Source organism: Myotis nattereri (assembly GCF_964212035.1).
Source record: "Myotis nattereri genome assembly, chromosome: 1".
NCBI classification, from domain to species: domain Eukaryota; kingdom Metazoa; phylum Chordata; class Mammalia; order Chiroptera; family Vespertilionidae; genus Myotis; species Myotis nattereri.
In genome coordinates this window covers 188,356,391-188,370,295 of record NC_138075.1, presented here as the reverse complement: position 1 = coordinate 188,370,295, position 13,905 = coordinate 188,356,391, and positions in this window count along the sequence as shown.

The following is a 13,905-nucleotide window of genomic DNA, read 5'->3' as shown; positions in this document are numbered from 1 at the left end:
CCTCTGCAGCAGCACTAAGGACCCTCTGGGTTGTCCACCTGCCAGCTTAGGGCAGGGAGCGGCCCTAAGTTGGCAGGCGGACATCCCTCGAGGGATCTCAGGCTGTGAGAGGGGACCACCCCTCCAGTGCACGAATGTTGTGCACTGGGTCTCTAGTTGGTTAATAAAATTACATAGGTTTCAGGTGTATAATTCTATAATGCCTCATTTGTATGTTGTATTGTGTGTTCACCACCCCTCATTAAAACAAATATATAGTTCTGATAATGTGAATCTCTAGCTCAAAAACCTTCATATATTTCTCATTACAGAGGCTATAAACTCTTTAGCTTAGTATTCATTTATTCAAGAAATATTTACCAAGATCCCATTATGTGCTAAAAACTGATTCAGTTGCTGAAAAAACTGTGGTAAGTAGTTTAGTGAAAGGAAACTGAAAATAAACAAGCCATGGAAATTTCACTCATGGAAATAAAATACATTGCTGAATAAAAAATGACTAGAGGCCTGTGGTGGGGTCCTTAACTGGGTAGCAGGAAGTCATCCCTGAAGAGGGGCCATTGGATCTTCGAGGCGAATTATGAAGAAATAACTTTTAGAAGAACTGGGAACTGACAACTAGGTGGCAGCAAGTTCCCGGAGCTGGAAAAGGAGTAGCTTGTTGAGTTCCTGAAAGAAATGAGGCCAGTGTTGCTGGATCCCGGTGGGTCCAACAAAGACTAGATAAGGTTAAACCAGAGAGACAGGCAAGGACCAAATCATGGGGCCCCTGAAGGCCATGGCACGATGCTATTAATTCTAAGGTTATAGGAACCCAATGGACAATTGTAAACATGAGAGGGCATGATATATTTTCCATTTTTAAAATAAGGGCCTTTCATTGGCTATGTTTAACCTACCTTTGGCTTAATGTATGGTACTTGCCCGCACATGGGCTCTTCTGTTCCTTACATTCACCCACCACTGTTCTGCTTACAATATCCTCTGTCTAAAATGTCCCCCTTCCTCTGTATTTCTTACTTCCTTTCCCCAACTGCTGGCATTTCTTTTTCGGGAAATCTTTCACTGTGATGCTCTAATGCATAGGGGCCAGCTCCTCTCACAGCTGTTCCTGCCCCCCTCACTCCCCTTAGCAGCTACCTTGAAGTTTCCTATACTGCTTTGTTGCTGTCTATTTTGTTGTATTGTTTACATTCTATTTTCTGTCTTCATTATTTGTGCCAATGACCTTGTTCTTCTCTTTACTTTAGCTGCCCACTCTCATACTCATATTGTCTATACAGTGGGGCCTTGACTTATGAGTGTCCCGACTAACGAGTTTTTTGAGATACCAGCTGTCTCTCGGCCGATTTTTTGCATTGAGTTGATAGAGTAATTTGAGTTATCGAGCTCCTTAACGAGCTCGGTCTCGGAACGAATTAAACTCATAAGTCAAGGTCCCACCGTACTGTTATTCTCAACAGCTTCAATTTCTCCATAATCTAAATTTTAATCATCCAACTCTTCAACTACCACCACTCATCTTTCCAGCTCACTGCCTTTGTACCCTGACTTGAATCCCACTGGCATTTATATATGTTTCACTGTCTCCCATCATTCTCATGCTGGCAGTGCTCACTTACCCAGGATAAATCCCATGGTCCCTCATTATACTCATCCCCTGGCATATACCTTCATTCCTATAATCCTCTCTCAGTCATAATCATGTAGTAAAACTCCAAATACAACTTTCTAGATACTTTGTGATTATACAACTGTGGCTGGGGAAAAATGATCAACGATGCTGAAGAATCTCACTTTAAATGCAGGACCACTAATCGTACATTGGCCCTTAGCGCTTTCTGGTCATCATACTAATTATCACTCTCTCTTTCTCCTGTGTGAGAAATAAACAATTATTTTATACCTTCTCTTCTCAAGTCTCCAAAAACTCCTCTTTCACCCTCACCCTCGGCTAATGACCTTGATTCCATTTTACTGAGAAAATAGAAATGATCAGAAGAGAGCACCCACAAGCTCCCACTAACTCATCTGCCACCCCACCTGCCTTTTTTATGGTGTATTTCTGTGCCATGTTCTCTGCCTTTCTTCTTGTTACAACAGTAATACTTAAAGGACTGCTTGGCCCAAAGTGGGCAATACATTCTTGTTAATTCATTGACCTGACAACTGTTTTCTGCAAAGACAATAAAATTTAAGTGAAGGGGTTATGAGATAGGGAGTGAAAACACTAGGTTCTTGTCTTATCCTCCTACAATTTTTAGACTCACTTTGTAAATAGGAAGTAAACAATTTAGATAATTATTTCAATAATTAAAAGGAAAATTACCACTTTCTCTTAATTGCCCAGATGGGTTTTTCAGTATATCACTCATCTATATAATCCGGTCTGTATGTGATCGATCAAATATTAAGAAAGTTCTCTATGTTGCTTTCTCATGAACAAGAAAGAACCCGAGAGTTGCCTATTTTTTATTCTTGGGTTGCATCTAATGTATGTATTGTACACTATTATGGGTCAGGCTCTTAGGAAAGTATATAAAGACAATGCAGTAATCGACTAGTTGTGCATATTTGTGATATTCCACTTCTTCTAGCCAATCCTGCAAACTCGCCTAGTCTTGAACAGAACATAAGCAATATTTCACTCATGTTACTTTTTTCTTAAGAGTTTGCTTTGGTCACAGAAGCCTCACCAGCTCTCTGAAGAGAGGCTGCATGTGTGGTGAAAAGCGACTGGGTTCTTTTTAGATGTAATGCCTCTCAGCTCACTATCATGTGGCCTTGCCTCATTTACTAGAGCTGATTTTATTACTCTGTAAAATGCAGATGGTTCCCACAGAGATATTATGAGAACTGAGATAGTAAGTGCTCACTCAATGTTAGTGATTGTAATCAGCCTTGATTAAAGAGTGGCTGTGACTGACTGACCCTACTGAACAAAATTATATGGTTTGAAAAGTCTGTACAATTAATAACTGCTCTGACCAAGGCTGTTCCATCACTGTGCAGAGGTCACACTCATTTGGGAGATTCCTGTCTACATAGGAACCAAGGGATCTCTGTCCAGGTAGTTTTCTTGTTCCTAGTTTTCTATTACTCACCCTTACATTTCGGTGGCAAAATACCTGCCAGAGAGTAACTCTATGACCTCAGTTAAATATATGTGGCATTTATACATATCTGATGAGCTATCTTAACTGTTGAGAGTTCTTTATGTCTGTGTTTGATAAATTTGCACAGTATAATCAGAGCCTCATGAGAGTGCTTTTGGGGAATCTTAGGGCCCCTAAAAATAGGGAGTGGTACTTTACTCAAACTTGCCCCACCTTATTCCAAACAGGTTTGGAGAGCAAAGGGTGGGGTGTAAGGGTAACATAGGTCATCCTAACAATAGTAATAATGATGGTAATATTTTTTGTTTAGATAGCACTTTATAGTTCTTAAAGAGTTTTAGCATACCCTATAACACTCAACATTTCTGTAAGGTTCATATGGTAAATATGTCCATTTTTCAACTGAGACTAAAATGATTACCTTAAGAACTTAAAAGTGCCAATTGCTTGAGCCCACCTAAGTCCCCTCTTTTCTATTTGTGAACATTTCCTCTGTAGAACATAGGATCTAACCCAAAATTACAGCACAACAATGGCCAATGAGATATGGTAGGAAAATAGAAGCTTGGAAACAGAGAGATACATTTTGCTGAGAAAAAATTGCACTAAAAAATAATTTTACTCCTAACCAAGATCCAGAGGTCTGGAAGAACCCCAAGACTCATCAGAGCAGTACATGGCAGCAATGAAGAGCTTCTAGTACTTTGTAGAGTAACTTTGGAAACCAAAGCCTTACAGCGGAGCTTCCCAGCAGGCCATATGGGAGAGGCATGCCTGGGTCACCTGGTGTATTTGTCTTAAAATGGTGAGATCACCAGCTGTATGGACAGGGCGCCCCCAAAAAAAGGTGGTGGCCAGAAAATGATTATTCCTCCTGGAGAGACTTAAAACACTTTAGTGAGGAGAGTTAATTCACTTGTAAATAGGACACAATAAACCATTCTTTTGGGTCTGTTTTTTAAGAATCTGACTAGGGACTCAAATCAAAGAAATATAATGAACCCCTAGAAAATCAACGGGTCATTTGTTACACAGTGCCTCTGGCACAAGGGTCATGACCAAATCCTACTTTAATTTACTAAACTCTCTTCTCCACTGAGCCCACTAGCAATGATTACCTTTTACAGTTGGAATGTTTTGTAGTTTTCATGGTATTTATCTCAGTACAGAGGTAAAAATCAGCTAATGACACATATCTATTAACTGGAGGAATATTGATTCAAAGTTAGTTTGTTCTAATCTCAAACCCACTGCTTCTTTCACAGTGTTTGTTCTAAACTGCTCTTTATTTTGTAACAAAATTATTGAACTAATTTGAATTTATTAATTTTTCATAAAATAAAATGTTTTTAGAGAGGGCTTGGGTATTTTGCCAGAGAGTCACTACTTGAGTTTGAATTGCAAGAATTATAAAAGGGGGACCTATGTAATATTTTCAACAATAAAGATTTAAAAAAATAATTCTAGAAGACTCCATTTGTATAAACTTGAAAGGATTGGAAAATACATATAGTTACTATCAAAACAATATTTAATTGTTGTAATTGTAAAAAACAATAACAACAATAAAATTTAAAAATAAAATTATTCATAAAATTTCACCCTGCCTTGTTTATGATATATTTTATACCTACTGAAGCATATATATTACCCTCTTTATAAACCCATAAATAAGCATTTGTTTTCTAATTAATGACTTGTAATTTTGCGTTTTTCTTGAGAATGTCAACCTGGTCAAAAGCAAAACAAAACACCTATTACATTAACTAAGAAGGCATTTTGTTTTGTTAGTCTAATAACCCAAGTCTAGAATTGCCCTCTCCTACTTTCCTACTACTAAAAATGTGTAGTAGGGATTCATCCTATCTAATAAAAGACAAAGATGCTAATTGACCATACCTTCATTACACCCACCAGCCAATCAGAGTGATGTGCAAATTAACTGCCAACAAAGATGGTGGCTAATTTGCATACTGCAGACAGGGTGGGCCAGCACAAGCTGCCATCCAGGCCCCATGTGCTGCCCTGGGCGGTGGGACTTAGGCGGCTGGATCGCGCCGCCTAAGCCCCGCCTACAGCCGGAACCCCCGTGTGCCGCCTAAACCCCTCCACCAGCCAGGACCCCATGGCGATCCACTAGCAGGAAAGCACCTGCAGGCAGCACCCAGGATGGCCTGCCCCTGGGTCACCCTGGCAATTGGAGAGCAGAAAAGTGCAGCTCACAGGCAGCCCCCAGCAGGGCCTGCTCCCTGGTTGCTGTGGCGATTCCCAAGCAGGAAAGTGCCGCCCGCAGACAGCACACAGCAGGGCCTGCTCCCTGATCCCTGAGCAGGAAAGTGCCACCTGCAGGCAGCACCCAGGAGGGCCTGCTCCCCGGTTGCCGTGGCAATCCGCCAGCAAGAAAGTGCTGCCCACAGGCAGCACCCAGGAGGGCCTGCTCCTGGGTCGCCATGGCGATCCTCAAGCAGGAAAGTGCCGCCCACAGGCAGCCCCCAGCAGGCAGCACCCAGGAGGGCCTGCTCCTGGGTCGCTGTGGCGATCAGAGAGCAGGAAAGTGAGGCCCACAGGTAGCACCCATCAGGGCCTGCTCCCCGGTCGCTGTGGCGTTCGGAGAACAGGAAAGTTCTGCCTGCAGGCAGCCTCCATTAGGCAGCACCCAGAAGGGCCTGCTCCCCGGTCACCATGGCGATCCGCCAGCAGGAAAGTGCCCACCGCAGGCAGCACCCAGCAGGGCCTGCCCCCGGGTCTCTGCGGTGGTCTGTGAGCAGGAAAGCACAGCTGGCAGGCAGCACCCCACCCTGGCCACAGCTCAAGGGAGAGAACAACAGGCAGTAGAGGCCAGGAGCCTGAGAGAGCAACACAGAGGGCTCCTGCTCCAAGCCTCCAAGATGTAGCTGGGGGAAGGACCCCAGCAGACACACACACACACACACACACACACACACACACACACAGCACCTGCTCCAAGCCTCCGATGCAGCTGGGGGCAGGCCCCCAGCGGGGACACACACACACACACACACACACACACACACACGGGAAGCCTGCTCCGAGCCTCTGCTGCCAGAGTGTGGCTGTCAGTAGGACATCCACTGAGGGCTCCCGGACTGTGAGAGGGGCAGGCTGGGCTGAGGAAACCCCCACCCCCCAGTGCATGAATTTTGTGCACCGGGCCTCTAGTTATACTATACTATAAGGTCTCATCCAAATGCTCTATTTAAAATGTTCATTTTCTATCCTGCTTAAAATTAATTGTTCTTTCAATGAGTTATTATAGTGTTTTCCAAATTTCAGTTGCAATCATCATAATTTTGTGATAAGCACTAATACCTCTAAATCAATTTCCTTAAATTTGTAAAATAGAATCACTTTTGATATAGCCAATCCCTAAGCAAGAACATTCACCAAATACTGAGTTTGGTATAGTAGCTTTATTTTCTTGTATAAACATTAAAATAAATCCTACCTAAAGTTATCTCATATATCACCAGCAGCACAAGTACTGACCTTTTAGGTCAGTGGTTCTCAACCTTGGCTGCACATTAGAATCACCTGGGAATCTTTTTAAAATCCTGATTTCTGGCCCCATCCTCCCGAAATTCTGTTTCTTTGTTATGTAGTGGGGCCACAACATTAGTAACAAAGAAACAGAATTTCCAGAGGATGAGGCCCAGAAATCAGGATTTTAAAAAGATTCCCAGCCAAGGTTGAGAACTACTGTTTTAGGTAATGGTGCTACAGTGCATTGATTACACCTGTGCTTAACCTTCATTCAGTTTAAATTGGTTACTGTTCATTGTTCTTTTTTAACCCCTTACCAGTGATCTTGCTTCCTTTATTCCTCTACCATGTGCCCAGTTACAAGTCTTTTTGTTGGTAGTAATTAGTACCTCTTTTGATGTTGTTGAAATGAAATAACTTGGAGCTCATCTCATTATTTAGATAGGTGGTTGGCATAAGAAATATTCTCAGTATTCACTCACTATGTCCCCTATGTATGAGCCTGAAATTCTCTTTCTAGTTCATTCACCAAACCTAAGGATCATGATTGCATTCTAACTCAGTAATATGTCAATACCAAGAAAATATAGAAGGAAGTTATGTTTAGATTACTGATAAACTGTGAAATATAATATAGTCTGAGCTGTGAATTTTGTGAAACAAGATTTATTATAGATGGATAGGCCAATTGTAATTATAGGTTACAAACTACTCTTTTATAAGTCTATAAGATAAGATAATTATTACACATTACTTAATCCTACAGGGACATTTAAGTATTATACTATGCCGGAAGCTAATTCCAGCATGTCATAAATGAGAAAGTTTCATCAAAAGGTTGATGGAACTTGGGGACTCAGCAAGGGCTGAATCACATGTTATTTCCTGTTGGAAATGGCTAAGGGCATTTCCCCAAACCTGAAAAGGATGCATAAATGATTGCTTGCTGCCAGACAGCTGAGGGCATTTCAATCTATATGTTATTGCCTCCTGATGGCCAATCGCCTGAACAGCCGTAAGCAATTTCCCCCAATCTGACAATTGATTCTGTATACTAAACCTTGCCCTTTGATATGTATATCTACCTTGCTTTAGGGCAGTTTGTGTTAATAAAAAGCAAGGGGTCCAAAGATTCAAGAGAACTTGGTTTATTTAGCCAAGATCCTCTGGCCTCCCAAATGCCTTCCAAAATTATGTTTTGTCTCTGGACTCTTTAATAATTTACACACAGTACCTTCTTCAGATTCCTGAACCCCTTCTAGATGCTGGATTAAGACCCCCAGCAGTACTAGGTCAATACTAGTCAAAAAACTAAAAACATTAAGTGCACTACTTACATTCCACATGATGAGGAGAACTCTCCTTATATAAAACTGCCTTATTTAAATAAATTATATACTTTTCACTGTTTTATTGTCTTTGCTTGTAAAATTCTTGGAGCTAAGAGATTAGAAAAATCAGTTACACATGATTGTGGGTTATATTTACTCTTTGCTATTATATTTATGAATGAGATATCTATTTCCTAAAAATGACATATAGAGGCAGAAATCATCAAGGGAAACACGAAATTGGACTACTTAAATAAAAGAAAGAGATAAAACTAAGTCAGCATAAAATCTTCTGTTGATCTAGTTTTGAAAAGCAAAAATCAAAGGGCAAAATGTAAGTTATATATTTACAAATATGAAAAGGGAAAGTTAATTTATCAGCATAAATACAAAGCCATTATATATGCATTCATTATAATATAACAATTTTACTTTTTCATTTAAAAATGCTAAGTTCTGTGTGAAATGCATCATTGTATTTTTAGCACCTAGAATATGATAGATACTTGAGAATTTTTTATTGAAGTAATAGGAAGAGGGAAAACCCAGAGAAGAACTCTAAAGAAAACTAAGATTTAGGATGTGGACAAAGAATGAGGAATCCTGGAAACCTCATTAAGAAAATAAGAAAGAAATAAGAAGGAAAGTAACTGTGATATGATAACAATTGATAAAGGATATTCAAGGAGAAATTGATGTATGCTATTGAGAAATCAAATATAATAAAAATGTAGAATATCCATTGGATTAAGCAATAGTGAATCATTGGTGACCATAAGAGGAAAAGAAACAGAATAGTGGAATTATAAACCAAATGTCAGTGGATTTGCAGGAAAATTGTAAATGAGGAGATGGGACTGTGGATATCAACATTTTTTTCATGAGTTTGACTATTGATAGAAAGAGAGAGACGAGTCATCAAGGCATATGTAGTTAATGGAGGGTTTTATTTTCTTGTGAATGGAACAATTTTGAGTATACTTATAATAGTGTAGACTAGCCAGTAGAAGTCCTGGGGTTGAGAGGAGAATTGGGTTGAGAGCATATTTGAAAGTTTGTGGATTCTAAACTATTATGTTTGCAAGTATGAAATTGACATTTGTGTAGATCAAAAGTTGAACCATTTTCATATAGTTCAACATAAGAGATTGGAAAACTGGATAAACTGTAGGAATCCTCCAAAGAGCATGAATGGATATAGGCAGGTTTGTTGGTTCATTGTCAAGAAGTTGAATGAATTGTTATCTAATTGATCAATCAATCAATCATTTTATCTCTTTGAAGTAGTTGAAACCAGGAAAGGACACATGGTGAGAACTTGGAACTTTGAGGAGGCTAGAGAAGTTGAAAATAATCATTGTGAAAAATTGGAATATTAACTAAGATGATATAGTAGGAATAGTGGTAAGAGTTGAGAGTTCAAATGAACTCGCACTTCCAGCACATTTGAGAGATTTTCTGTAGCATTCTTCAGTGGTCTGGGCAGAGGGTGGTCATTGTTCAGACAGCTGTATTCTCTTTAGAATTTATTCAGGTATGAATGATGAAAGAAATAAGGGATAAGAAAATTTAGTGGAGTTCAAGACAAAATTCAAAAAAAATGTTGAAATTAAGGATCATAAAAGAAACAAAGCTGAGTGAGTGAGTGCGTGTGTGTGTGTGTGTGTGTGTGTGTGTGTGTGTTCGATGGGGATGACAACTGATGGATATGAAAAATTCATAGAGTGGAGCTAATTTTTTTTAAATGATGCATTAAAAGCAACTGAGTCTGTGAGAAGGAAGTTTAGAATAGTGTTAGTTGTCTAAAGTTATGATTCAGAGAGAGTAATTTCAACTTATGACAAAGTCTAAGGTGTGGACATGAAAGTAATATTTGGAGAGAATTATAGAGATGGGAAGATCAAGGAAATAGATGAGTAGGATGTTGAAGATCAACCACCTGGGCACTGATACTACATGGGGTAAACCTAGGACTTGGATTACAGAAGGAGATAGGAAAGAAGCGTCAGTCTTTAATAAATCATGGCATAATCATGGGTCCATAGGACAGTGATGAGGAAGAAAAGAGGGTGGAGAGCAGAATTGTTCAAGCCTCAAAAGAAAAAAGCAATTTACAAAGGTATAGAGAGTAATGGTCTGAAGTGGCACTAGGAAGTGAAAGGGCAAAGACTAAATCTTCAATAATAGGGCTGTAAAAATGCTATGTTGTAAGAAAAAAAAAAACACATGTATTTTCATTTTCTAGGTACATAGGGAATATTCAGGAAAAAGAAGTAGTTTAGGATATAGAGTATTTTGTTAATCATGAGATGGTATTCCAGAAAGTGTGAAAGTATAGAAAACAATTTATCCTAAAGAAAGAATTTTAGAATTTTGAATGTGTGCTAAAAATTCGCCAGAAGGGTGTTCATTATTAATGTGTTGTTTACAAATTTATCAGGATTGAAAAATAGAAAAGAACAGTTTTAAATTAAAGATAATCTATCATAACATTTTCCTGTAAAAATACTTAGCCATATATAAAACAGATGTCTGTATCTTGCTAATCTTATTTTTAAAAAATATATGATAGATTATGAATGTGTATATGTATATATGTATATTTGCATATATGCATAATATGTATGTGTATGTTCTGATAAAGCTTACACTGAATTTTTAAACTTGGAATTATGCTATTTCAGAGATACTCTTTTTAAGGGCCATCTGTATTTTTTTTGTATCTAGTCCTACATTGTCAGTGCTGAACTCCTAGAGCCCAAGGCTCTATTACAGAAAATGAGTATGGCCTGTCACTTAAATGACAAGTTTGGTTTACAAATAAAAATCATTAGACCCTAATGATTTATTTTATTATAATTGAATATTTATTTTATTTTTTCTTTATTTTTTCACTTGACATAGTCCTTTTGTTATACATCTCAAACTTGTTTTAACAATGTGGGAAATAGCTTAAAATTCACTAATGGGTGTTACTATATGAAAAAGACTCTAGGTGGTGCCAGAGCTGGGGTGGGTAGTTGGGCAAAAAGAATGAAGGTGGTAGAAAGGTAATAACTTCCAATCTATATATATAAAAAGCCAGGGTCTGTGACAACTAGGATGACCAAATGACTGGTCACCATGAAGTGCATTGACTCCGGTCCCTGCCCCCTGCCCGCAGGCTCAGATGGATCAGCAATGGTGAACGGGGGAATTGGGGTGGCTGGCCGTTGGGCCGTTGGGATCACTAGCTCATCCCCAGCTGCTCAGGGGCTCAGGCCCGTGGGAAAGCAGGTGCCACCAACTTCACCTCCATGCCTGTGAGCCGGGCCGGCTGCTGATAGAAAGCGCTGCCCTCTTGGGGCCGCTCACGTGGGGTGGATAAGTCATGGGCACACCCCGTAGCTTCCGTCAGCGCCTCAAACCCCAGCACCAGTGGTAGGGGCAGCGGCACCTGCGTGAGCAGCCCTGAGAGGGCAGTGTGTTCCATCAGCGGCAGCCTGGTGCACATGCATGGAGGTGAAGTCGCGGGCGCATGCTTTCCTGCAGGCCTGAGCCCCCGAGCAGCCGAGCAGCCAAGCAGCCGAGCAGCCAGGCATGAGCTGATAATCCTAACGGCCTGACAGCCCAGCAGCAGAGGCAGCTTTCGACCTGGGGACTGGCGAACGGGCAGAAGACAGCCCTGATTGCAGGAGTCTAGGCCTAGGGACCCTACCCATGCTGGGCCTCTAATATAATATATATATATATATATATATATATATATATATATATATATATATATCCCTAATATGCAAATAGACCAAACGGTGGAATAACCGAACAACCAGTTGCTATGATGTGCACTGACCACAAGGGGACGCATGTGGAACATGGCGGGCATTGGCAGCAGGGGGCAGAGCACAGACCATGTGGGCATTGGCTGCAGCAGGATGGTGGAGCAGGTGAGTGGGGGCTTCAGACCAAGGCGGGGCAAGCCTCTGGTGGTTACTGAAATTTCTTTGTTCTCAGGCACCGTGGTCCCACCCAGCGCTCATACCTGCTGCTGGCGCGAGGCCCGCTCACACCTGCTGCTGGTGCTGGTGCTGCCACTCACACACACTGCCAGTGCCGGAGCCACCACTTGCACCTACTGTTGGCGCCTGGCACCAGCCCTGATCACTCAGTGCCATCAGCAGGAGTGAGCAGTGGCTGCCAGCCCTGATCGCCCCTCAGGGCTTCTCCACCTTCCCCTGCTCCTGAGGGACAATCAGGGCCAGCAGCCACCTCTCACACCCACCGCCAACGCTGGCCACCACTCGCACCCGCTGTCAGCACCTGGCTCTGGTCCTGATTGCCTCTGAGGGCTTTTCCACCTCCCCATGCTCCTGAGGTGTGATTGGGGTAGCAGCTGCTGTTCACACCTGCTGGTGGCACTGGCCCCACTCACACCCGCTGCTGGCACCAGTCCCAATCGCTCCATGCTGTCAGTGGGTGCAAGTGGGGCTGGTGCCATCAGTGCATGGGAGTGGAGGTGATGGGAGCAGGGCTGCCAGCAGAGAGGGGACCAGGGGCCACAGTGAGAGGGGCCAGGTGAGGGTGCGGAGGATGGGCCAAGACCTTCCCTCTGTGCCCACCACAGCCTCATGGCCCACAGTTCCTTTCAAGGGGCACGAATTCATGAACTGGGCCCCTAGTTATAAAATAAATATCATGGAGATATAATGTACAGCATGGTGACTATAGTTACTAAATGTACATTTGAAAATTGCTAAGAGAATAGTTCCTATCACAAGAAAAAGAATTTGTTACTAAGTTTGGTGACAGATGTTAACTAGACTTTCTGTGGTGATCATTTCACAATATACACAAATACTGAAGCATTATGCTGTACACCTGAAACTAATGTAATATATGCATCAATTCTATCTCAATAAAAAAGACTAATACTTTTGTGTGAGGTAAAGAGAAATTTAAAATTATCCAGAATCTCATTGAAGGAATGAAATAATCCAAGAAATCTCCAAGCAATCATTTTTTGGAAAGAAAACAAGGACTTAATGTTATACCTGTTCATATTATGATATCTAAATACAGAGTGGCTTACTAGAAAAGTAAACAAACTACTTCAGTGTAAAAAAAAAAAAAAAGGCTTTAAAGATGACATGAAATCCAGTTAAATCAAATGGATGAGTTGTTAGCTGGAAATTAGTTGGTACCAAATACATTTGAAGAACAATTAAATGGTTCAACTAATATGCTTTTGCCAAGCACTCTACTAGATACTGGCATGTACAAAAAGAATAAAATATATTTTCTTCACATTACCTCCAGGTGACAAAAACTAATAAAGTTTCATTTGTGTGTTTCAAATAGAGAAAACCCTCTGACTTAATTACCTCAGACATCAATTATCAATAGGAAAAGTAGGGATTGTTTTTCAACAGCATCTCCCCACCCATCCCTCCACTCTCACCCCTTACAATCCCTCTAAGCTACAAAGCCATGGAAAACCAGAGCAAAAAATTATAAAGTAGTCATACTGATTTATCTTGTTATGGAATGGAACTGTAGACTTTTTATGGATTTCAGACCTGTAGAGGACAATTTTGAAAATCTTGAAAATAGAAAGTAATAGGAATGAAGAGACCTAAAAGGTTTCTTGGACTATTTCCAGATGTAGGTCTTCTGTTTTCCCCAGATTTTTATTTCAGGCTATTTTTCTATTTCTCTACCTTTATGTCACCTTCATTTCTATAGACATCCAAGTCTACTAAAATACAAAATTTTTATGATAACTTATTTGCTTCTCACTTTTGCATTCTGATGTACCAATTGTTCTTCTATTGTTTTTTAAAATTTTATTTTAAGAGAAAAGGAATGTCTCAAAGGACATTATATTTTGTATTTATTTTTTTGGAATTTTACTTGTATTTATTAATTTCAAAATAGGGGTTAAAATACAATACTTCTTACACAATTTGTGTATTTCTATT